The sequence below is a fragment of the Idiotropiscis lumnitzeri genome, unplaced genomic scaffold (assembly GCF_059441095.1).
Source record: "Idiotropiscis lumnitzeri isolate Australia: NSW breed Sydney's pygmy pipehorse unplaced genomic scaffold, RoL_Ilum_1.0 HiC_scaffold_190, whole genome shotgun sequence".
Classification (NCBI taxonomy): Eukaryota; Metazoa; Chordata; class Actinopteri; order Syngnathiformes; family Syngnathidae; genus Idiotropiscis; species Idiotropiscis lumnitzeri.
Window position 1 is genome coordinate 254762 of NW_028283728.1, and position 25892 is coordinate 280653.

Sequence of the window (25892 nt, forward strand, 5' to 3'; positions counted from 1 at the left end):
AATGTATTTTTTTTCTCAGATGAGATGAGGTTACCAAAACACTCCATCCATCTGCTCCTGGTCCAGCCCCTCTGTCAAATTTTAGAACCCATTGTGGCCCGCCAATAAAAAAGTTTTCCCACCCCTGCTATATACTATAAACTATGTTGATGTCGTCAGGCCATTATAGAGTATTTCTTCTGACATTTTGAAGGAGAAATAATACTCAACGTTTTATTTTTTTATGATGTTTGAGGCATTCTGACTGAAATACAGTTAAATTGAGGTTACCAGTAGTCATTTCCATTACCTGTAAATGTAAATTAGAATGTAACTTACTACAGTGAACCCTCGGTTATCGCGGTTAATGGGGACCGAGACCACCCGCGAAAACTGAAAATCCGCGAAGTAGCGGCGCACCTTCAAAAATGCTTAAAAAAAAAAAGTGCGAAGTAGCGGCGCACCTTCAAAAATGCTTAAAAAAATAAATAAATAAAATAATATATATATATATATATATATATATATATATATATATATACGGGTAGAGAGAGAGAGGGTGAAATTCATGTTATAACAAAAAAAAAAATTATTAAAACATTTTTTTATTCCCCAGCCATTATTTTTGTATTTATTCAATTACTTCTTTTTGTATTTATTTAATTACTTCGACTTTTACCTGCTGGTACGCCGTCCGGTGTGCCCTGGCATTCTTCATTTATTTATTCATTTATTCATTCATAACTGACAGCCTCGCGCTCCGCTCATGCCCGGGCGGAAGGTGTTCCTCTTCGGCTTAACAACCACGCACGCCGGCCGGTCTCCTCCGGAGCTCTCGCACGGTCCCGAACGGAGCGAAATGTCGCCCCGCTAGTGCCCGGGCGGAAGTTGTTCCTCTTCGGCTTAACTGCCACGCACGCTGGCCGGAGCTCTGGTACGGTCCGAACCGCGCGAAACGTCGCCCCAAATCGTGCCCGGGGGAACGTGCTCTTCTTTGTCCACTCTCCTCTTCGCCCACGTTCTTCTTCGGCGCACGCCGGCCGTCTAACCACTCCAGCGCCCCGTCGTGCCGCTCGGCGAAACTACAATGCCCCCGAATATTTTTTAGACCCGCGAAGCACTGAACCCGCGAAAGGTGAACCGCGAAGTAGCGAGGGTTCACTGTATTGCAGCCAGATACCTATAAAATGTCATTTAATTTGCACTGTTTTGATCGCCACTGTTTTGCTCATTGAACAACAAATGAAAAGATGAATCATACACAGTGTTTGTAAAGATAATTGTCAATGTTTTATTAAATGAAATTCCAATGTAAAATTGTGTAATATTGTGTTATATAATGGGTCTACAACATACATTTCTCACAGACAAGTAGAGCTTTTTCTCATGAAATGTGTTGAAAAAAAACTAACATTTGAACATTGTTTTGCGTTACAACATCCGTGTTTACTGGTCATAAATTATTAACTTAAGTTTAATATACACTACACGAGCTGGGTAGCCACCACGCCTCAACCACCATAACAAGTTCGCTAACCCTTTAAGTCGAACGAGGTAGCTAACATATCGGGTTCAATTTGTACCAAAAATATGCTGTTGTGCCTTGTGTCTCTGTATATGTCGTCATGACGTGTCATTTGACAAAGCCTTGTGTCGATGTTAGTTGTCGATGTAACAGTCTTTGTTAGATGTCAATGTATGTCTATGTTAGATCTCAATGTGTCGATGTTAGATGTCAATCTATGTGTCTATATTAGATGTGTTTATGTTAGATGTCTATGTAAATGTTTGTTAGATGTCGATGTGTGTAAGATGTCTATGTAAAGGTTGGTTAGATGTCGATGTCTATGTAAATGTTTATGATGGATGTCGATGTGTCTGTTAGATGTCCGTGTTTGTTAGATGTGATTGTAATGGTTTATGTTATAGACGTCAATGTAAGTGTCAATGTTAGATGCCCATGCATGTTTGTTAGATGTCGATATATGTGTCATTGTTACATTTCAACGTAAATGTTGTTCGTGCAAGTTTCCAGTCCTCCAGCCACGTGACATCATGCGCGTCAAAGTGATAACTCGTACATTTCACGGAGGGAAAAAAAACAGACACCATTGGTAGTTTTGACCGGGAAAAAAAATCATTTATTTTTTTCGAACACCTCATGTCTCTTTCAGCGTAAGAATAAACATGACACGACCAAAATAAAATATACCAACACAGGCAAATATTTAAGGAGCACTCAAGAGATACACTTCAGCTCATTTAATCCCACCTATTTTTACTAACGCAAACCCTTCAATTCTAGCGCCCACAGAATAGTGTGCTATAATGCTATAAAAATATGGAGCCTTTACCTGACAGCGTTTGAATATAACTGAATTCCCATTGCTCACGAAAAACTGAGAAACTAAGAACAAACATTTCAAGCACAAGCTTGACTTGACTTCAACAGTTCTATTTTTTCTTTTGTGACAGCTCAGACATCAAAATAATGCTTTCCTTCTATAAAATAAAAACAGCATGACAAAAGGTGCTGAAATAAACTATATACGGAAGTGCGTGAGTGACAGTGTGTGCATGTGTTTTTGCAACGCATGTGTACACCCCGCCATACAAATTACACAATTCGTTGGGTATGTGGTATACACTTAAAAACAATTGCCTTGGAGCAAGTGAACACAACACGTCTCACACTGTATACATGCTGTAGAAGGGCTGGGCGATATGACCTCAAATCAATATCGCGAGAAATCGAGCAATTTTACCTCGATAACGATAAATGCACAATAAATTCCCACGTGGACTAAAATCAAAATAAATGCAGGAATTGCATATTGACTGTTTTTTTTATTGACCAACTGGTACACTTTACTTTCAATGAAAAATAAAAGTACAAAAATCATTTGTATGAACATTCCAAATAGCTTGCAGGGTTCGCGGTTAACTTTAAAAACTGCTTGCCCATAGGGCAAGTGCCACTAAAATTTGCCTTGCCCGAGTGGCCAAATTACTTGCCCGACTTGGGCAAGTGACAATTTTTTTTCTCTAAGAATAAAATGTTTATGGTTGTAAAATGTGCGCCACAAATGTAAATAAACATATAATCTGATAAGCATAAATTAATCTTGTTTTCATCGTCAACCATGAAACCCTACTCACAAGAGCAAATGTATCATCCTGTGCAGTTATTGAAAATGTTAATTGTAGTTTTAATAATTAACAAATCTGCATGTTAAATTGGGAAAATGATATTACAGCAATCCAGATGATCAATTTTAAGTCCAGGAGAGCGTATTAATTGAGGAATCACATGAGTAAATTATGAGTGTGGCAAATTTGTGTATTCCTTTAAGACCAGTGCCTGTGGTGCTGCCTCCATAAGTTTCATAGCATAAACAGAACACAGTCACTGACACTATGTCAGGTCACATCATGGAGCTAATGAATTAACAGCCAATAATCAAATATTACTCCCTTCCTTACTCACAACTGAATTGTCTACTTAAAAATATTCGAGCTATTTTAGTCATGTCAGAGGAATCCGAAATGTTCGGATTTGAACGAACTCGTCGCCAATTTTCGGCCAAAATATCGTAGGTTTTTGTTGTGTTTTTCAAACTTCAAATGAGGATGCTACGACAGCGAGTTCCAATACTGCGGGATTTATTGACGTCCACTTTAACTCGACATTCACTGAACTAACTGATCCCCGTAGCGCCCGCCCATTGCCCCCGATAAGGCCAATGGACCATACCAAAACATAAGGGGTTGTCTGGGTTAAACCATCACCATACAGTGCACACAAACAGATCACACCACCGTTTTCGTCAAAATTAAAGATATTTGGCTGCTTTAAAAAATGCTTGCCCGGTCGGGCAAGTTGCCCATAATTTTACCTTGCCCGTGGCCAAATTTCACTTGCCCCGGGCAATCGGGAAGCGGTTAACCGCGAACCCTGAGCTTGCTTTGCATGACTTGAACAATGTCACAAAGAAAAAGGGTACCTCTTGCGAAATCTTTTTCTGCAAATAGATTGCGCCAAGATGCTCTCATGATGTAAATAATGGCAAATAAAAAAACGCTAAATAAAATGAAAGAAAATGTCAATGCAAGCCAAATAAACAAGTGGGTATTATCGGGGAAAATGTGCCGTCTCGAGTACTCTGCTGCGCAGTCGCCACTTGTCATCTATGTAATGCACAGTTAGGCTCAATCAGGGATCCATGTTGCGACCCGACCACAAGTCGGATGTAGATGCAAAATGCTTGACATGTCTAAGCTCCCGGCCCGATGTAGTCCATATCGGGAAATACGGCTTTCATGAAGCGTTTAAATCCTGTGCGCGCCACGTAGCTAGAGGAGCTTTATCTTTAGCTATGTGCTAAGCTATCGCGTCCACCTCTGAGACGTTCTCTCGTATGGTGTCGCCTCCGTTCATGGGCTGTTGTCACTTGTCGAACCTTGCTTCTCACTTTGAACTTTCAGCACAGCATGGTTGTGTTGTGGGTGGTGAGAAAGCTTCTGGATTTGAATCGCCAGCAACGAGAGCGACAGACGGGTGGAGTCACATGACTAGAGGCGCTGTAGCGGTCTTAAAGGGGCATGAACATTGCCGCAGACAAAAGGCTTTTCTTTTTTTATTCATCGAATTTACCGACATGGGCAAAATGATTTCGGTCATTGTAATAAATTTCGGTAACGGTAAATTTTCGGTTTATCGCCCAGCCCTATGCTGTAGCATGGCTTTTTTTGCCGTGGGTGTCAAATATTTTACTTTGTTTTCAGAGTGCTTACAGACCTCTTGGTTTTGCCTCAAAATAATTGTCTGCAAAGCAGTCTGTGCCATCCGCATCATTGATGTGCAGGAGTAGCTTGTTGGTAATAAATAGCTGCAAGAAGTCCGCTGTTTGCCGCAGCATCCAGTGGTCCAGCGCTCGCAGTGAAAGTCTTGTCTGGCAGCCCGAACCATCCCCAAACATTTCGAGATGCACGCCCACTAAATTCCAGAAATATAAACATGGACAAACTTGACATTCTTCCAGATTCTGTCTCTTTGCATTGTTTTGAAGTTACTCCTGCAACTTTTCCACTTCTTCGATCCTCCCCATTGTCTGAAAAAGAAGTGTATATTTTGATTTGAAATAATGACCTCAACATACCAATACATTTGTTTATCATCTGAACTGGATTATTTTGAAACAACATTTGGGTTGGACATCTGGGATTTGTTGTTGTGTATATTCAGAGTAATCCTTTTCTTGTATATAGCTAAAGCAATAGTCGCTGGCCTTGAAAATGGGTACAAGACTTGACCAAATTAAGATGCCATAAGGTCTAATTTGCCCCTTCTCTACCACAACTGATTTAGAGGCCATTAGTAACAGATTTGAGAAGACCACTTTTAAAGATATGAAGCCAGAGCTCGGCACCGGACCCATTTTAATTATTTATTATAATTTTAATGTATTATTGAGCAAATGACACAATATGTCAGTAGTGATTACCACAGAAGTCATGTCAAAATAGTGCAAATTCTGAGGTCGACTTCAAATCAGACAGGCGGAGACGAGCGCCAGAGAAGAGATGAGAATCAGAAGAGATGTTGAAGAAGCTAATAACAAAAAAAACAAAAAAACACATCAAATCTCCATGTAGTAGCAACGGGGATGGCTCATGGGGTCAGGAGAAGTGAGCGGGAGATGGGGAGTATGAGGTGCCGTTGGGGACAAAAGTCAGGAATCGCTTCACACTTCTGAAATGCACTCTTACACACCAGTGAAATTGTTGTTGCTCATGCATACTTATGAAACGCTATCATACATACGAGTGAAACGCTCTCATACACACTAGTGAAATAGTTGTTGCTCATACACTCGTCAAATGCGCTCATACACATAGGTGAAACATTCTCATACACACCAGTGAAAGGCGCTCAGGCACAATTGTGAAATTATTGTTATTCATAAATACAACTGAAACATGCTCATGCCCATACACGAGTGAAATGCTTTCATACAAACACCCACACTGTTGAAAATGCTGTCATGAACACAAGATCGCACAAATACTAAAATGTAAAAATTAATCATTTATTTAGCAGGGATGCATGGTGGGCGACTTGTTAGCACGATGGTCTCACAATGCAGAGGTCGCGGGATTGATTCCGGCTTTCCTGTTTGGAGTTTGCATGTTTCCCACACGCCTGCGTGGGTTCTCCGGTTTCCTCCCACATTCCAAACACATGCATGGCAGGTTGTTTGGACACCCTAAATTGGTGTGAGTGTGAGCGCGGATGGTTGTTTGTCTTTGTGTGACCTGCGATTGGCTGGCAACCAGTTTAGGGTGTACCCCACCTACTGCCCCAAGATAGCTGGGATAGGCTCCAGCACCCCCCGCAACCCTTGTGAGGAGAAGCCGTACAGATAATGGATGGTGGGATGGCATTCATAATGGACGGCCGCCACGGTGGGCGACTTGTGAGCACGATGGTCTCACAATGCAGAGGTTGTGGGATCGATTCCGGCTCCGGCCTTCCTGTGTAGAGTTTGCATGTTCTCCCAAGCCTGCGTAGTTTTCTCTGAGTTCGCCAGTTTCCTCGCACATTGCAAAAACATGCATCCATTTACTCTGATGCCAATGTTTTCTGTACCTTATGGCAGATTTTTCTCTTTGCCGAAGACTATTAGCACTTGTAGAGCGAGGACCTGTGCCACAGTCGTCAACTGCACCCTAAAATCTGATCATTTTGTATTTTAGACATTACACACTACACAGTTAAAGATGGTCCAAAAAAGAAAAATGGATTAATGTATTTCAACTTACATAATACTCTTTAAAGAGCTGACCAGCTCATTCCCAGAGGTACGTATTGGGGCGTATTGGTCGTCTTTACAGAAGACTCCAGGAGGTAACTCAGGTTTGACCTTCAGCCACAACAGAGTGTTGGGTGTGAGTGCTTCCAAGTCGTTGAGGTCGGAAGATGTCCTTGTGATAGGCCTGCTGTTTATAACTGCTTCAGCCTCACCAAGCAAGGTATATTGACTTTCTTCACCCGAAATTTGTTCTTTTACAGTGACATTCAGGATTTTTCTCACAGACCAAATAAGTCGCTCACAGCTTCCTCCGTGGTGGGAACCTGCTGGGGGATTGCTATGCCACTGAATACCTTTTTGCAGCAAGTGTTTCTCGATTTACTTAGTGTTCCATTCTTTGATTGATTTCTTCATTTCACTGTCAGCTGATCTAAAGTTGGTTCCGTTATCAGAATACATCTCTCTCACTTGTCCTCTTCTGACAAGAAATCTTCGGATTGCGTTGAGACAAGCATCTGTGTCACGTGAAGATGCAATTTCCAGATGTACGGCTCGTACAGCGAGACATGTAAAAATCACGCCGTATCTCTTTACTTGTCCTCTAACCCTACTTACTTAGAATGGACCAAAATAATCAACGCCAATTCTCTTGAAAGGCGGATCGTCAGGTAGCACTCTTCTGATGACTCTAGCAGCTCGAGGTATCCAAAACTGTTGATGCAGATTAGCCATCATGTGGTTCCTTCCAGCGTGAGCTGTAATCTCATGAATGTATCTCAGGACTAGCTTTGTGTTATGTGAATCCTTGGCAAGATGGCTTGCTGTTTTGCTGTTTCAGGCATGGCTGCGTGGCTCAACTGTCCACCAACCCTCATGACACCATCTTGAAGTACTATATTGAACTTGTAAAGTGGGCTACTTTTCTTCACCCTTTTTTGTTTTTCAAATATGGCTAAATCTTTTTTGAAACTTCGCCTTTGACAGTATTTCACAAGTTCTCTTTCTGCTTTATCCAAGTCGTCGCAGGTCAAATACTTTCCTTTGACAGTTCTCTTGAATAAATTCATCTTGCCTTCTTCACCTAATGTGATTAACTCCTTTCTATTTTCCTTTACTCTGTCAGTAAGTCTTTCAGCTTTAGAAACCAGGCTACGGCCTGCTTCAATGCTGTCCAAGACGAATAATGGTTCATCCACTGGCCCAGAGAATCTTTGGGCTACAGTGACTGAATTACATGCACTTGAGTCACTCATTTGACCTCCAGGTCATTAATTGGTAATTTGAAGTGGTTTTTGTGTTTAACTAAATTCCTGGACACTGCCTGATTTTTTTCAGAGCTGTACAACCACTAGAAAGGGTGGTTCCCACAATGTGAGTTTTGCTCAGGTGGCCCAACAATGTCACAAAAACAAGTAGGGGTGTGTGTGTGTGTTTGTATAAGCTACATGTTGGGGACCAACATCGGACAGCACACCCACTGTAGGGGACCAAAATTTTTGTGGGGACCAAAAATCTGGGCCCCACAAAAAAGAGCATTGAATTCAGTGATAAGAAGCTCAGGGGGAGGTCCTGTCAAAGTTTCAGGGCTTCCCAGGAAGGTCACAAAAACAAGACGAGTGTGCTAGAAATGTGTGTGCGGAAAAATTACTCAGGATCGCTGTCTAGTGGTCGGTCCCGGTACTGCACTTACGCACACTTCACACACTCGGCTGGTCTGCGCATGTGCAGGACAGTCTGCTTTATGTCAGGCAGCCACCCTCCCCTCCCCCACAGCCCAACCCGAAAAATTGAGATGTTAGTTAAGTATTTATTCCTATTATTGAGTGAGATTACATATTTTTACTTGGCAGCTGGCACAACAGCTAAGCTTGGAGCACAGTTATTGCAAAATAAAATAAATAAACAGTAACAACAATAACGATTGTTAATATTGTTATACTTTATAGCGTAACCTATTTATACTAATTTTCTGTATGCAATTTCAAGTGCAACTAATATAGTTGTGCATATAGATAGCCACCAAACTCCATACATTAGATAAAAATAAGAGCCACGATGTTAACCAATTAACAGTTCAAGAAAAAAGCAGACATCCAAGAACTTGCTTTGTTACTTTTGCGTGGCCAGAACTACAAACCCCAAAGCAGAGCAAACCCAAAACATCAGAGAAAGTACAATACTTTTGTCAAGGAGTGGTGCTGCTGCTTTGCGATCGCTGCCACCATAGTGAACGCGCTCCCACATTCGTGCACACGCACACATGCCACACACCTGTTTTCCACGTCCTGTCAGTCCACTCCGTCGGTCCGCATTTATTTCGTTGGTCAGCCATCACGGTTGGGTGCGCACTAGATCGCTGTTAAACCATCTTCTACGCCACAGTCCTCGTGTTCAACAAACATTTCTCCCGAATTCGCCTACCATGCACAACTCTCCACTTTCAAACCGAGCGCCGCTGTTACTTCCGGGTTTTTAGCGCCAAGCACTTGACGCTAGCGTGTGACGTCATGGCGAAATACTAGGTTTTAAAATAAAAATTTTCTTTTTTTTGTACAGTCTAAGTGCATGGGGTTATGATAGATCGAATGAGTATACCTTTATGTACTCACTAACATTTATGTTGATCATAAAATGTTGTTTTGATGAAGAAAACTGTTATTTTTTAGAATCAATTGGCTTAGGGCACTTGGGCAAACTACGGCCCGGGGGCCACTTGTGGCCCGTTAAACGTTTCAATCCAGCCCCCCAAACTTGAAAAAAATTAAATGAATAAGCCTTGTTAATGGTTTATTTTCTAAATACTGTGGTTTTTCAAAGACATATATATTGTTGTAATGCTTTTGTTCACTTTCGTTTAAAATTAAATGTATTTTAGGACTCATTGTGCCCCCCCCCTCCCAATCCAAAAGTTTGCCCATCCCTGGCATAGTGGATGGGCCGAGGAGTTTAAAAGGCACACATCATGCATTTTTCAGTCAGTTTTAGCCAGGGCTTGGTATGGGGAAGACCAGCTGGTTTACATGTAATCATTAAATTTTCCCAAGTTTTATTTAAGTTAATTGGACAAAACAAAAAAAACGCAATATTCTTCTGCCAGAGAGTATGTAATATTCTTCTGCCATTTTATTGTAGAGGGCCATTTTGAGCCCCTAACAATATTATTCAACCAAGAGATCATGAGTCGTCGCCCACTTACTTTCTGAAGTCAGCTGGGATGTCACGGCTGTGACCCTCGTGAGGATAAAGTGGTTCAGATGGAAAAGTAGGACTAAGGGCTTTTTCTCAGGTTTCCATGCGCAAATCCATGTATATTAGGTTAATTGGAGACTCTAAATTCTCTACTCATCAAATGACATTCGTGACCCTGATGGATAGATAAAATAGATTATTAATCTGCCATGGGAAGTCCAAGGTGTCTGGTAGAAAGAAATGCATTCATACACTCATTACACAGTCAACCAAGCAAAGACACAAAGCCTAGGGCAGGGGCGGGCAAACTTTTTGATTGGAGGACCACAATGGGTTCTAAAATATGACAGAGGGGCCGGACCAGGAGCAGATGGATGGAGTGTTTTGGAAACCTCACCTCATCTGAGAAAAAAAATACATTTAATTTTAAATGAAAGTGAATAAAAGCATTCCAACAATAATATTTGTCTTTGAAAACCACAGTGTTTAGAAAATAAAACATTAACAAGGTTTATTCATTAAATTTTTTTCAAGTTCGGCGGCCCGGATTAAAACTTAACGGGCCGCATGTGGCCCCCGGGCCGTAGTTTGCCCTCGCCTGGCCTAGGGCATAAACACATACATGTAATATCCAATCCGCTTATTCTCACAAGGATAGCGTGCTGGAGCCTACCCAGCTGTCAACGGACAGTAGGCGGGGCACACCCTGAAGTGGTTGCCAGCCAATCGCAGGGCACGCAAAGACGAACAACCATCTGCGCTCAAACTCACTCACAAATGCAACCTCCACACAGGAAAGCTGGGTCCCGGGATCGAACCCTGCACCTTGGGACTGCGAGCCGGATGTCCTAACCAGTCTTAACTCATTAAATACCAGCCATTTTCACTGGAGCAACCCGCTCAATCCCAGCGTTTTCCTGGGTTTTGACTAATATTGCAAGGCCCACAGAATATAGTATTCTAATGCTATATAGACATGGAGCACACCCGAAGAAAGATGAGACTCTCTTCTTTCAACAGAAAAAAATGTTTGTTCCTATCTTTTTCCATTCTTGAGCAATCGGCATTTGAAAATAGCTAAATTTCATGAAAACTCCAATCCCTGGGGAAAAAACTGAGAAAATGAGCTTTTTGTAAACTGATGCATTTTGACCATAATTTGAATTTTGACACTATTATTTATGGCTTTTATGACACCTCTAACATCTAAATAATGCATGCCTTCTATAAAATAACAAAAAAAAGCACAAAAAATGTTTTTGATAAAATAAATTTATTTGCACATAACACTAAACGACTGAACTGTTGAACTATGTACAAAAATGAAATACATCAGTGTCATACATACTTTTTTTTTGTGTGATATAAAATAAAACAGTTGCCTTGATGCAAGGGCACACAACATAGTTCACACCACATTCTTGTTTCACTCCGTTTGCCTTTGCACAAACAGACCCGACACTTTCGTTGTGGTCTGGCTTTGCTGGTCCGTGGAAAATAGGCGAGCTTGTGTTTGTCCACTGGGGTTTGTGTGAAAATAATTGTCTGGGAAGTGATTGCTGGCATCCGCGATGTGCTGCAGAAGCTCATCCGTGAGAAACAGCTGCAGGAAATCAGCTGGCTCCTCAGACTCCAAATGGGCAGCGGCATTCAGTGGTCCAGGGGTTGCTGTAAAGTCGATTTTCCTCGGTTGCCATCCAGTGTGACGCCATCCGGAACCACTGCTTCCTGATGCACAACCTGTAAATTACAGAAATACAAACAATTGGAAATATATATTTATTGCTGCATTTTATTGCTGGCGTGTGAAGTTTCATATTATAATTTACCTTTCTTTACACCAACAAGACGAGGAGGAACTTTCTTGCCGCGGGATGCACAATCTGTGAATTTTAGAAAGTATGCATGATTACCACACCATTCAGTATTGTTGTTTCCTCGTCGGGGAGGAGATGCGCTCGCGCGTAACTGCACATTTACGCGACATTTTCTGCCCGCAAGATGCATGATATGTACAATAAAAGCATGAGGGCTAAAACCACATGTTCAATGGTAACTTGCGAGCGTTTACTTCCTCGTCGGCGAGGACTTACGCTCGCGTGTAATTGTGCAATAGGCGCCCGGACGAGAAAGTCAGCGAGCAAGCTTGCGTCTAACTGCACATTTACGCGACATTTTCTGCCCGCAAGATGCATGATATGTACAATAAAAGCATGAGGGCTAAAACCACATGTTTAATGGTAACTTGCGAGCGTTTACTTCCTCGTCGGCGAGGACTTACGCTCGCGTGTAATTGTGCAATAGAGGCGGCCGGATGAGGAAGTCAGCGAGCAAGCTCGCGTCTAACTGCACATTTACGCGACATTTTCTGCCCGCAAGATGCATGATATGTACAATAAAAGCATGAGGGGTAAAACCACATGTTCAATGGTAACTTGCGAGCGCTTACCTCCTCGTTCGGGGGGGATCTGGTGAGGACTCTCAGCTGCTTTGGCTATTGTCCGAAGGCAGGCGATGCAGGCCGCAAGGCACGCGCACCCTCTTTAGACGCCGTTTTGTTGTGACGACGACGAAGCGTCATCCTCTCAACCAAAGCGTCTCCATCGCCTTGATGCTTTTAGGAAGCTTTTTTTTTACAAAAAAGCATTCCTCGATCGTCATTTGCTTGGAGGATTTCATTGCTAACGCTACTAATGCGACTGCTGCTAGTGCTGCCGATGCTGCTGCTACCCACGCTGCTCTCCACACTTATAAGTCTACCCCAGGATCCCGCCCCCCCATTTGTACCTCTGGCGCAGATTCAAGGCGGATCTTTTGCACCTCTGCCCCCTGCTGGGTGATTTTTACATGATTCACAATGCGGACAAGGCTGATTCTCAGTCAGAGGTTGCATCAGACCCTTATGTACACTATGACGTAAAAAAGACAGGAAACGTACTTATACGTCTTTGGTAGAGGGCGCCATTGCATTAAAAGACGTCTTTGTACGTCTAAGGGAGTAAATGAGTTGAACAAAGTACAGGGTCCTTCACCTGACTACAGATGATCTTCTGGGGACTTTATTTGGTTTTAATCACTTTTGGGGTCTGTATCTATGCACACTCCCTGGTTTTGCTACCTTCCCGGGTACCACATACACACTGCTTAGTTTCTCTGCCTTCGTGGGTACCACATACATATTGCTTGGTTTCTCTGCCTTCCTGGGTACGACATACACACTGCCTGGTTTTGCTACCTTCCTGGGTACCAGTCACACAAACGTCAGACGACTCAGCACATACCGACTGTCTCAGCACTACACACTTTCACTCCAAGGCAGTGCTGTGAACCAACTTACTGACAAGAGGTAGTATTTAGAATTTTAAAAAGTGCTTGAAAGGTTTTGTTCATGTAAAACCAACAGATTATGACATTATTATTATTATTTAAATCAGTATTAAACAGCATCAGCATAGGTTAAAGATATTATACAGACTATATACGATAAAAAAATACTAAACCACCCTTGCTTTTCCGTCATTTCTTGTATAAGTTAACACACAGATGTATAACATTTGTTTATACAAATATAACGATTAAAAAGTAGCTGATTAGAGTTTTAATTTTGTATTCATTAATCTGTAATAAAAATGGACATATTTTGGTTAATAAAATTAACAAGAAATAAAAGTAAAGGGTGTTCTAATACTTTTTTCAAGATTGTCCTAACATACATTTAATGTTTACAGTATATGTCTTCGGAAGAAGCGCAGCATTAGATTTTTTTTTTTGTTCTCTCTCTTTGACTTCTGAATTTGAATTTCTGTCACAGATGTGCTTGAATTCTATTTTGGATGATTTGTGTTAAACTGCACAAATATTTGAAGAGCCATAGAATTCAAGAATCACACCAGTGCTGCTACTCCTCCGAACGGGTGAACGCCCTTGATTAACAACCTGCGTTGAGGTGGCTTTTGAGATTCGTGGTGTGGGAGAAAAATCTCTGAAGGCATTCTTAGACTTCAAGAGAGGGTCCACAATTTTCAAAGATTCACTTCCGTCTGAATCAGAGGCCTCACTTGTATCCGGAATATATTCATCTCCACTGTCATCTGAGTTGGAGTAATAATGCTTATCCATTCCAAAGTCAGCCTGTTTTTTTAATCTAAAAAACAACAACAACAACGAAATATAAAGGATAGAAGGCAGGAGACCAATAAAATATATGCAATTTGCTTGTAAGATTCCCTGAAATCTATATGGGTTGTTTACCTGTATACTTTTGGTCCTCCTGAGCCTTGAGATAGTAATATGGTCTGGGTCTGAGGCACAAAGTTCAGGGGCAGGATTTGACAATGATTCGTCAGAATCTGTGTCGTTATTCCAAGGAAGATTCAGCCCATATTTTTTGTCCAAGGGAGGAGACTGGGTTGCATCAGAGTCCAAGAGAAAATTGAGAACCCATTAAATACTTAATCCCCAGAGGAATCTGCACAGAAAAAGGTCTTAATTCTATTTGAAAAAAAAAAAAACTAAAATATTGATGAATGATATTATGACAAAATAATGTAATAACAAAATTAGAATGATTTTAGGAAATTATTTGCAAAACCAAAACATTGTGGTACGATAATAATGCATATAATTATTCTACGCAGCTATATTTAACAAAAACACTTAATTGACCGTAACAAAAAGCTCCCGGGAGGAAAACTACATTAAATGTTTTTTTAACAGGGCAGTGAAAATATTGGAAAATAAAAAAAATAATGAATAAAATAATATGAAAAAAGAATTCAATGTGTATCGATGGACCCATATGAAATACTTATATCGCTATGTACTTATCAGCCATATCGCCCAGCCCAATATGTAACTGCAACTTCAAAACCTCGGGCCATAACAGGATTGTAACATGGAATGCATATCTTCATTCCTAAATTTGTAGATCCCGAGGAGGCTGCTCAATGGTCCTGGTAATGTAAACCTCAACCAATTCGGTCACAGCCAATGTTCTCCATCCTTGTTAAGAAGTTTTGAAATGATTTAATAGATATACTATTGCAAACTATACCAGAATTTTATACATTTTAAACTTTTGATCACAATTTTACCTATTTTCTAAAAATCTGAAGAATCCACATGCCAAATCACCTGCTGTGGACACATAGGTTCTGTTCTGACAGATAATTCAGTTACAGGTTGTGTACTTAAAGCCAATAAGAGGGCAATGCAGCAGTCGACAGCCTGACGAAAGCTTAAGTCTCCCAATGAGAGAACTGTAGTGGCTGGTAGGTTCTTAGATTGTAACATAGTAAAGACATACACTACGCATAACTGTATATCATATGATGATGAGGGAAAATATTATTAGCTACGATTTATGTCCAGATATATTAGAAAACTTGTCCAACCAGCACAGGTCTATCTAACTGTAATTTTAACATCTCAAGACACGACAGGATGACCACATGATACGCATACCTCCTTTTCAGAGTCTGTCAAACCTTGAGAAGGCTGCTTCGATGTTCTGGTGGCATCAACCTCAGCCGATTCAGTCATTGTCGGTTGTCCTCCATCCTAATGAACAAGTTGAATATTAATTTAATGAATTAAAAAAAAGAAAATGGATCAGAATTTTACACATTTTAACGAACAAGTTCACGAATGAAACAAAACCAATTACTTTAGCGCATGACAATTAATCTTCAGTAGAGATATGTTGTGACTGATATTTCAGTCACAGGTTGTCTTTTGAACGCCACCAGGGCCGCAATGGAGCACAGGACAGCCAAAAGTCTTCTTGTCGGACAGCTGTAGTGGCTGGTAGGTTCTAAGATTATAACATAGTAAAGGCACATACAACTCCTAACTGTATTTCATATGATAATGAAGGAAAAGATGATTAGCTATGATTTATGTCAACAATAAAAATGGCTCTACGGGGTCCCCACGAACGCAAACCTGACAGTTGGGTGTCAGATGGCCAACATACCTGACTCGCAATTCAACTCAACTGGACCCCACAACACAAGAAAAAGCTGAGTGAGCCTCAAACCAGACATACACATTCACTGACAAATATCCTGTGACACCAGATATATTAGAAGTCTTGTCTAATCAGCACACGTCTATCTAACTGCAATTTTAACATCTCGAGACACGACAGGATGAGCACACGATACGCATACCTCCATTTCTGAGTCTGTAAAGCCTGGAGGAGGCTGCTTCGATGTTTTAGTAGCATCATAAATTTATTGAATTAATTATATTTGAGGTTGGATTAGATTTTTACACATTTTAAGCCTTAGCCACCCAAAACAAAACATAAGCTCATGAATGAAATAAAACTAATTAATTTCGCCCATGCCAATTAATCTTCTGTAGACACGTGTTGTGACCAGTGTTGTTTTTGGCAGGCATTTTAGATTTTGTCCAAGTCATTTGGACAAAGTGCTGATTTGTTTACATCACATTTAGTCATCCCAATTCGTTATAGTTTTAGTCCAGTTTTAGTCAACGAAAACTAAAAAAAGGGTTTTAGTCCAGTTTTAATCGACGGAAACGCAAAAAAAGTTTTACCCTAGTTTTCGTCAATTTATTCACAAAGGTTTTAGTCCAAGCGGCACGGTGGCCCAACTGGTTAGCATGATGGCCTCACAATATTGAGGTCGTAGGTACGATTCTGGCTCCGGCCTTCCTGCGTGGGTTTCCTCTGGGTAATCCGGTTTCCTCCCATATTCTTAAAACATGCATGGCAAGTTGCTTGGACACTCTAATTGCCCCGAGGCATGAGTGTGAGCGTGGATGGTTGTTCGTCTATGCATGTCCTGCGATTGGCTGGACACCAATTCAGGGTGTACCTCGCCTACTGCCGAAGACAGCTGGGATAGGCTCCAACACCCCCCGCGACCCTAGTGAGGAGAAGCGGTTCAGATAACGGATGGATGGATGGATGGATGGGTTTAAGTCCATTTGAGTTAAAACAAGGCATTCAAGGTTTCCACCCAATAACAAAGACTTTTGGATGGACTACTAAGGATTCTTCATTACAAACAGAAAAAAGTGGCAACAGTGGAATCAATACTCACTGCTCCAAAATAAGCAGAGAAGCAAAACATTTTGTTGGGCAACTGTTGTGGCTTTATTTCACTAAAAGCAACATAAAATAATTTATGAACCACATGCTAACAATTTTGTCTAGTCAACGAAAAAAATTCATGTACATCACGTCATGTTTTCGTCATAAAAGAACCTCGTATAGCTTGTCATCGTCATTAAAAAAGGGGCGTTAACGAAGTATTTTCGTCATAGTCATCAGTGACGAAAACAACACTGGTTGTGACTGATATTTCAGTCCCAGGTTGTCTCCTGAACACCACCAATTGGGCAAGGGCGCGCAGGAAAGCCTGGGGTCTTCTATTTTTACAGTATAGAAAGGCTAAATATCAAATTGAAACAGTGTTTTATATCATGAATATACAGGGTTGGTGCTGGTTCTGGTAGGGAAACCACAACATAAAGATGTCCTTAATTAGTCCCACAATGGGGATATTTGCAATATGGCATATGATGGCCTAACAGGGCCACCGCCCAGAAAGGAGTAACGCAGAACTTTGTAATACTGTCACTCCCTGACCAGTTCGTTGTTCCTGCAGAGCCAAACTTTGACTCAGACCCACAAATTTGAATTACAGATAGTGGACAATGGAGAACTCCCCCAGTCAGTCATCATGTTCAACTTCCATAGAAACTTCACATACATTTATTAGATTGCCAAACTAATTGGAAACTACATCACCAGAACACCACAAGTGGGCTCTGTTATTGTACTTAAAGATGCATCTTACAAACCTGTGTTCTCCAAGGCCAGCTGGTCCATAGTCTTAAGTTATTTCTTCGCCAACATCAATGTCTCGGAGCGCAAACAGACAGAGGTGTGGTCTGTCCTCTGTTGTCATCTTCTTCATTTTACAGTTGGGGTGCATGTGGTCATCATTAACCAGTCTTCCCAGACTGCCATCTTCTTGAGCTGCATCAACACTTAAAATAGATTAAAAAAAAAAAAAACAATTATTCAATCAATGTCAGAAATTAATCTTTGAGACAATCTTGTGTACACAAAACATAAAAATAGGAAATCCACAATTTTTAAATCTAAATCAAATCATACAAGAAATTTCTATTGGAATCAGACCCTATTAACAGCTTGTCTTTGAGACTTCATGATCTATATTTTCATTTGTACAGATTCAACGCATGAATAAAAGTAATTATACATTTTTGCTTAGAGAATGATTTTTCCCCTAACACTTATGGGATGAGTATGTGTTTATTTTTTTAAATAAAAACAAAAATAAGATAACATCTCAATCTTTGCCTCACCTCCAAGTTTTTTCTTGCCGGCGGAAGTCAAACAAAAAGACAGTGCCTCTTCCATCCATCTTCCTGCGTTGAGATTCATCAGAATCTATCAATTTTCCTCTGTACTCCATAATAAAGAATAAAGTCGTCTTTCCTGAAAGGGGCCTTGGTAAATACTCCTTGACCTAGTTAACAGGGAAATCAAGTTAGCTTCGTCATATTTTTAAGCACACAAATAAGGAGTCATCATATTCATTTGGGCCACTATACTAATGTAGGGTGGTTTGAAACATTGCTTCTTGTGAGGGATAGAGCAGAGCCCTTCTTTATGATTTTAAAGGAACAGACCAGCCAAAATTCATTTTCCAGCATTGCATTAGCCAGTATGTATTAGGACTGAAAGTACAAATGTCAATTGCACCTGGTTACGTAAAAAAAAAAACTTTAAGATTATTTAGTTTCAAAACAATGACATACACTGTACACAGTCATATTGGATCGCGTCACGTGATCTCTGTGACGTATTACGTGCTTTACACTAGACTATCAATATCGGACTTGTTCACCGGTCTATTGTGGTATAAAAATGCCGGAGGGCGTCATCAAGTACAGCCTTAATTTAGATAGAACTCCTACCATCAGGTTTCACACTCACTGAAATAACTTGAAACTGACAAAAGTGGCAAAAGAAAAGGTCAAGACACTCTTAATGTAAAATAACCACTTAAAAAACGATGTCAGCTTGGTTATCAGAAAACAATAATATATCTTAGCAAAAGCGTTAACATCATACCTTTAAATTAGTTTATATACTTCGCTTCTAACTCTGCAGTCTTGTCCAGACCCTTGACTGCATGTTCAATAGTATCCTGCTTTGGGGACTTCCTGCATCTCAGGGAAGGCATTGTTTATTCTATAAAGAAAAAAGACAGTATTGTGTTGAGAATTATTAATACTATGGGCTAAATGGAGTTTTAACAATATCAGTGTAAGAAAAATAAATTATAAATTAAAAAAATATCAATTCCTCCATCCCAATTAACGATTTCAACCATAATAGTTTATATTGAAGTTTAAACAACAGACACAGACAGATTTATGCAGTGTGACTACAAAAATCTTACCAAAATTGCATTCACAGTAACCTTTGCTTTAAGAATCATGTAATTAACCAGTGAACATCGTGTCTTACACAAAAATTAATGACAGAAATTATCATGGTACTTGCATTCTGTGGTTCTATAACAAAAGTGCAAGCTGTTAGCTCCGCAAAGCTAACGCAACAAGCTAGCGTCCCTCGTGCTCACATTCAATGCAAACCTGACCACCGGATGACAATACGCGTCGGTTTAGTTCTTTAAATGAGTAAAAGCACCATGACGTTTTATAATTATTCAATGCTTAACTGGAGCTCGTCAATTATGTCGATGTAGGAGCACATGTTTGCTAGGCCAGTGTTGTAGGCCCACATCCATGGTGCTACTTTGTATAGTGTTTTCCACACAACTATCTCTAACTATGAACAAATGCACTCGACGCATGTTTTGAAAAAAACCCAACGAAAAACACTTACCTCTCCGTTTCAACAGCAGTTCGAACTTCGAAGTGGTGATATTCTCCAGCGTTAAGCACCTGCTCGAACTGCGAATAGGTCAAATTCAACAGCGTCTTTTTTCTGTCTTAATAAGGACGCGATGAGAGGAGGAGCGCTTGCCTTTTCGTCAGCACGCCCCGCGCGGGTGGTGCTGATTTATCACTCTCTATCTGTGCCCGCCCGCCGGCACGTCGATAGAAAAATAATATTCCTTCAAACATTACTTTCATCTTCTTAACGTTTTGTAGTGAATTTAACAGGTTCACCACTTTTTTCAAATACACCAATGGAAAACAGGTCTTAATTGAGGAAACATACAAAGAGCGTCTCACAAACACCTTATGATGAGCAATGTAATTTGATCACGTTTTTTGTCACTGCCTGGACGTTGGGTTCACTGGCCTGGTGGCAGTGGCTTGTAGACACTGTCACTGAGTGGGAACGGATCTCAAGGTGGGTCAAACTAACCCAAGCAGTGGATCGGTCCGTTTTTTAAATTTATTAATTTTTTTATTTTATGTATTTATTTATTATTTAATACAAGGGCTTCGGCTCACTACCAGTGGGCGGGACCAAAGAATTTGGGTTTCCTTTGAGCTAGGAGGCAGTCAAAGGCAGTCCAATCCCCGGCAACATAAAGCGCCTAGCTCTGGGGACATGGAATGTCATTTCTCTGGTAGGGAATGAACCCGAGCTGGTGTGTGACTAGACCAGTGGTTCTCAATTATTTCCTGTCATGCCCCCCCTACCAAGAAGAAAACAATTCGCACCCCCCCACCACAATTTTCTTTTACATTTCGTACTAATGTACATGTTCTTTGCATATTAATGTTAGATTGTCAATAAAATATCTTACCTTAACAAAGCTAAATTGATAAAAATAAAATATCATTTTGAGAACGACTATTGTGAGGATCTCGAAACTCAGTACTCTGTGGTGCTAATATTGATGAGATGATAAATATGTTGAAGCCACAGAACAAAAAGATTAGATATTGTTTGGAAATTAATGACGTACATAAAGGAATATCAGCCTTGATTGGAGTACATTACTGCATTTAAATTTTTAATAAAAATGAAACAATTATTGATGTTATGACCACTATGAAGAATTTAAAAAACAATATATAGGGATAATTATAGTTTTCATTTTGTTATGTGTAGTCTGTTCATGTTGCATTATTTTTATGACAAAGACGATGGTTAATCGTAGGTTTGTTGCCCAAATGTACCATTACAACCTGATTAATGTTGAGAATGACGAACTCAAACTGGACACTGAAACGTAAAAACACATGGACTTCTTGCCCCTGTCCTCACACGTGCACACACACACACACCATACACGAAGATCCGGGAGGTAAGGACGGCTGTCCTACAGGATGCGGATGGAAGAACAACTGCAGCGGAACAATGCCAGGGATGTCTGGAGGGGCCTGAAGACCATCTCAGGCCACGGACAAGCAGGTAAGACCCAGAAGGGGGGGGGGGGGCTTCAGTGGGCAAATGAGTTGAACCTATTTTTCAATAGGTTTGATCAAATGTCTGACCCCGCTCAGGCTTCCCTGATGCAGCCCCCACCCACCCCTCCTGCCACTGCGAACAAGACCCTCTCTCCCCCTCTCTCGCCCCTCTCTCTCTCCACAGGCTCCAGTTCCCAGCCTCATCAGACAACCACCACTTCCTCCTGCTCAGCCTTGTTCCTCACAACATCTCAGGTGAAGAACCAGCTGAGGAAGATGAAGGCGAGGAAGGCGGCAGGCCCAGATGGGACCAGCTCCCAGCTCCTCAAATCCTGCGCAGACCAGCTGTGTGGAATCGTCCAGCACATGTTCAACCTGAGCTTGAAGCTGGGCAGAGTCCCCCAGCTGTGGAAAACATCCTGCCTGGTTCCGGTTCCAAAGACACCCCATCCGAAGGAGCTCAACAACTTCAGACCAGTGGCGCTGACGTCTCATCTGATGAAGACCCTGGAGAGACTGGTCCTCGTCCATCTGCGCCCCCTGGTCAGCTCCTCAATGGACCCACTCCAATTTGCATACCAGCCTGGCATCAATGTGGATGATGCCATCATCTACCTGCTCCACACTTCACTCTTCCACCTGGAGAAGGCGGGGGGCACGGTGAGGATCATGTTCTTTGATTTCTCAAGTGCTTTCAACACCATCCAGCCCGCCTTATTGGGAGACAAGCTGGAGCAGGCGGGAGTGGCCCACCACCTCATCACATGGATTCACAACTACCTCACAAACCGGCCACAGTACGTGAGAACACAGGACTGTGTGTCTGACGTGCTCCTCTGCAGCACGGGAGCGCCGCAGGGAACTGTGCTGGCTCCCTTCCTGTTCACCCTCTACACCTCGGACTACAAATACAATTCCACAACCTGTCACCTGCAGAAGTTCTCTGATGACTCTGCGATTGTCGGCCTCATCACTGACGATGACGATCGGGAGTACAGAGGGGTTACGCAGGGGTTCGTGGACTGGTGTCAGCAGAACCGCCTCCAAATCAACGCTGGGAAATCCAAAGAGCTGGTGGTGGATTTCCGCAAGCGTCGGCACTCTCCACCTGCACCAGTGAATATCCAGGGAACAGACGTTGAGAGGGTCTCAACTTACAAGTACCTGGGTGTTCATCTGAACAATAAACTGGACTGGAGCGACAACACAGACGCTCTCTATAGGAAGGGTCAGAGCAGACTCTTCCTACTCAGGCGGCTGAGGTCCTTTGGCGTTCGGGGAACACTCCTCAGGAACTTCTATGACTCGGTGGTTTCATCAGTCATCTTCTATGGAGTGGTCTCCTGGGCAGGAGGCATCTCGGGCCGAGACAAAAAGAGACTGGACAAACTGGTGAGGAGGGCCAGCTCTGTCCTGGGCTGCTCCCTGGACTCTGTGGACTCAGTGGGGGGCAGAAGGATGACGGCAAAACTGTCATCAATGCTGGACAAACCAGCCCACCCATTCAATGACACTCTGAGAACACTTTACAGCTCCTTCAGTGACAGACTTTTACACCCTCGCTGTACCAAAGAGAGATTTCGCCGCTCCTTCCTGCCAACTGCTGTCAGACTTTTTAACAAGAACATTGGGTCAGGCCTACAAACGGGAGGGCATTAGTGCAATTGTGCAGTCCTAGGATGCAATATTAACTACTACTGTACTTTCAGCCAAGGGTGTACTTAAATATTGACCAATGATGTATTTTGTTTACCATTACAGTATTCTTATTACAATACTTCTATCACTGTAGTATTTCTACCACTGCAGGATGTTCACTATTACAGTACTTTTATCATTGCAGTACTTTTATCATTGCAGTATTTTTCTATCATTGCGGTACTTTTACTATTACAGTACTTTTACCATTGCAGTACTTTTACCATTGCAGTACTTTCATCATTGCAGTATTTTTCTATCGTTGCAGTACTTTTACTATTACAGTACTTTTACCATTGCAGTATTTTCTATCATGCAGTACTTTTCTATCATTTCAGTACTCTTACCATTACAGTACTTTTATCATTGGAATATTTTTATGATTGCAGTATTTTCAATCATTCAGTAGTTTTTATCATTACAGCGTTTCCCCCTCCGTATAATGGACAAACATTAGGAGTGTTTCCTTACACTTAGATACGTTTATACTGTGTATATTTGCATGCTTTTTCTGAATGTCTGCTGCTAATGTTATACATTAACGGCTACATTACGCCGCCGACTCTGTGTGATCTATATCTTTGCTGCTGTAACACCTCAAATTTCCCCATTGTGGGACTAATAAAGGACATCTTATCTTATCTTATCTTATCTTATCTCTCCTACAACGAGGCAAGGGCCTCCACCAAGTCACCCCAGGGACAAGTTTTATTCCCTGATGGTCATCAAATTATGAGGATCTCATTCTACGCCGGAAGGGAGGAGGGGAATTTTTCCCTAATGTGAGGTTTTCGCTCCTCCACTGATGATCACACTGTTGTATGATTTCATTATGATGATCTGTCTTAAAGCCGTAAGGACATGATTTTTAAATCCACAACAGGGGGGAAATGTAAGATGGGCTGAGGATAGGTAATCAGTTTGTGTATTCATAATCATGTTTTTATACACTCATTAATGTTGAACACACACAGAGACACTTACTTGTTATTTTAACACACACACACACAGACACCGTATCCTGAAGATGTGTTTAGTTAAACTGACCTTGGGTTATGATTTTCTGCCTGCTGGAGTCCCTGGTGATTAGTTATTGATGCTTTAGTTAAACTGACCTTTATACCGTGAGTTATTGATGTTTTCTGTCTCTTGGTGATTAGTTGTTGATGCTTTTCTGTCTTCTGGTGATTAGTTATTGATGAGTTAGTTTCAATAAAAAGGCAGAACGGAGGGTGAGAGTCAGAGGGTGTGCGGGATTGAACTGGCAAGACGGCTGTTTCACCTCCTGGCTCCCTCTCCCATTCTGAATGGCACAAAACGAAAACTTTAGTAAGTTATTTCAGTCTAAAAAAGGCGTCAGGGCATTTTTAAACCGGACAGTAAGTCGCCACTGTCTTGGTTCCTTTTTGTGCCTTGACCCATACCGGAATTATTGAAAGGATGCAGTCCTATTTACAGGCCCCAGTGACACCCCAGGTTTCTGTTGTTTGTACGAGGGCGCTTAATAGGTACTGCTATTCACAATCGTCTTAGGCTGTTTCTTTGCAGAAGTTTATGGACAATGTGTAGTGCTGTAGGATGCAGTCTAGAGCATTCTTGACATTGAAGCTTTTGTTTCCAGCAACTGCTAATGCGACCGTGCATCAAACATGCAAAACACAGACCCTTGCTCCTCAAGAAGTCAATCTTATCCTTGTGATGCTTTCTCCTAAATTCCTTACCAATTGTGAGACTGTGTTGCTCTCCATTACAATTAGCACATGGTTTGGCAATAGCATCCACTGAAACAGGTTCTGCCTTTGGCGTGGTGGTTTTGTTGTTTTCCATCTTGGCGGGCACAATGACTGTTGTGAAGACTTTCTTTGATTTTGTTGTTTCTGTGTGTTGTGATTTTGTTTTCTGTTTTATAGAAATCTTTCGTGCTTGTCAACAAAATCCTTAAACTTCACTCTTCTATTTGTTCTTTCTTGGAGATTGCAGGCAAATTTTCTCCAAGATTCTATAAGTCTGTATGGAAGTTTGTTTGCCAATGCCTTTATATTAGCCATGTTGTCCAAGTCCTCCATGTAATTAACATCTGCCATTATGTTCGAACAGCCCATAAGGAATAATGTGAAAGACTGAAGTGCAACACCATCTTCAGACTTGATTGTTGGCCAATCCATGGCTTCCTTTAAATATGCTTCTGCTATCATGAAGTCATCACCATAAAACTCCTTCAAGATTTGTTTTGCTTTGGTATATCCTGTCAGAGGTTCCATATGGATGCAGCTCTTCACCAACTCATGTGGTTGTTCACTAGTATACTGCAGCTAAAATTGAAGATGATCACGGTTATCACTTGTACGGCCTTCAATCCCATGTTCAATGGCACCTATACAGGTTTTATAATGCAGAGGGTCGCCTGTAAAACGTAGGAATGGAAAGTTCGGGAAGAAGCGATGCTTTTTGACTCTTTGCTAAGTATTCTGCGACACTGGCTTGCTGTGAGATTGCGTGGCAAAGGCCATCAAGCACATGTCCCTGTTGTTCTCTACTTTCTGTCTGATGTGGAAATCTAGCCATTGGAATAGTCGAAGTGGGAGCATTTCAGGTCAACACTGCTTGTTGCTCTGATAGGCTGTGATGGTAATTGAATGTTTTTCCTTGTTTAAATTGTAACACACTCATCAGGAATGTGGATACCATCCTCCTGGGTATTTTCATATCTTCTCAAGACATCCAATTTAGCATCAGACTCAGGGAGTGCCGTTTGCATTGCATGCATTTCCTTCTTTGCTTTAATTGCAGCTTCTTCTTGCTCAAGTGCCAACC

The 25892-nt window shown here is 41.4% G+C and overlaps 2 long non-coding RNA genes across 4 annotated transcripts; both read right to left on the minus strand.

Annotated features, from left to right (window-relative positions):
* Positions 1-11521: 11521 nt before the first annotated feature.
* On the minus strand, positions 11522-12734 carry LOC148314884 (uncharacterized). The gene is made up of 3 exons (XR_015841436.1): positions 12430-12734; positions 11810-11863; positions 11522-11720 (listed from the first exon to the last, which is right to left on the minus strand). It is a non-coding gene; the product is annotated as an uncharacterized LOC148314884 (long non-coding RNA).
* A 1174-nt stretch (positions 12735-13908) lies between these two features.
* On the minus strand, positions 13909-20107 carry LOC148314885 (uncharacterized). Of its 3 annotated transcripts, none has more exons than XR_015841438.1 (7): positions 19897-20107; positions 19117-19236; positions 18345-18508; positions 17814-18002; positions 15444-15539; positions 14232-14384; positions 13909-14124 (listed from the first exon to the last, which is right to left on the minus strand). It is a non-coding gene; the product is annotated as an uncharacterized LOC148314885 (long non-coding RNA). The 3 variants fall into 3 exon arrangements; XR_015841439.1 differs by having other exon boundaries at positions 13975-14124; positions 14232-14448; XR_015841440.1 differs by lacking the exons at positions 13909-14124; positions 14232-14384; positions 15444-15539 and adding an exon at positions 16859-16873 and having other exon boundaries at positions 19897-20078.
* Between the last annotated feature and the right edge of the window lie 5785 nt (positions 20108-25892).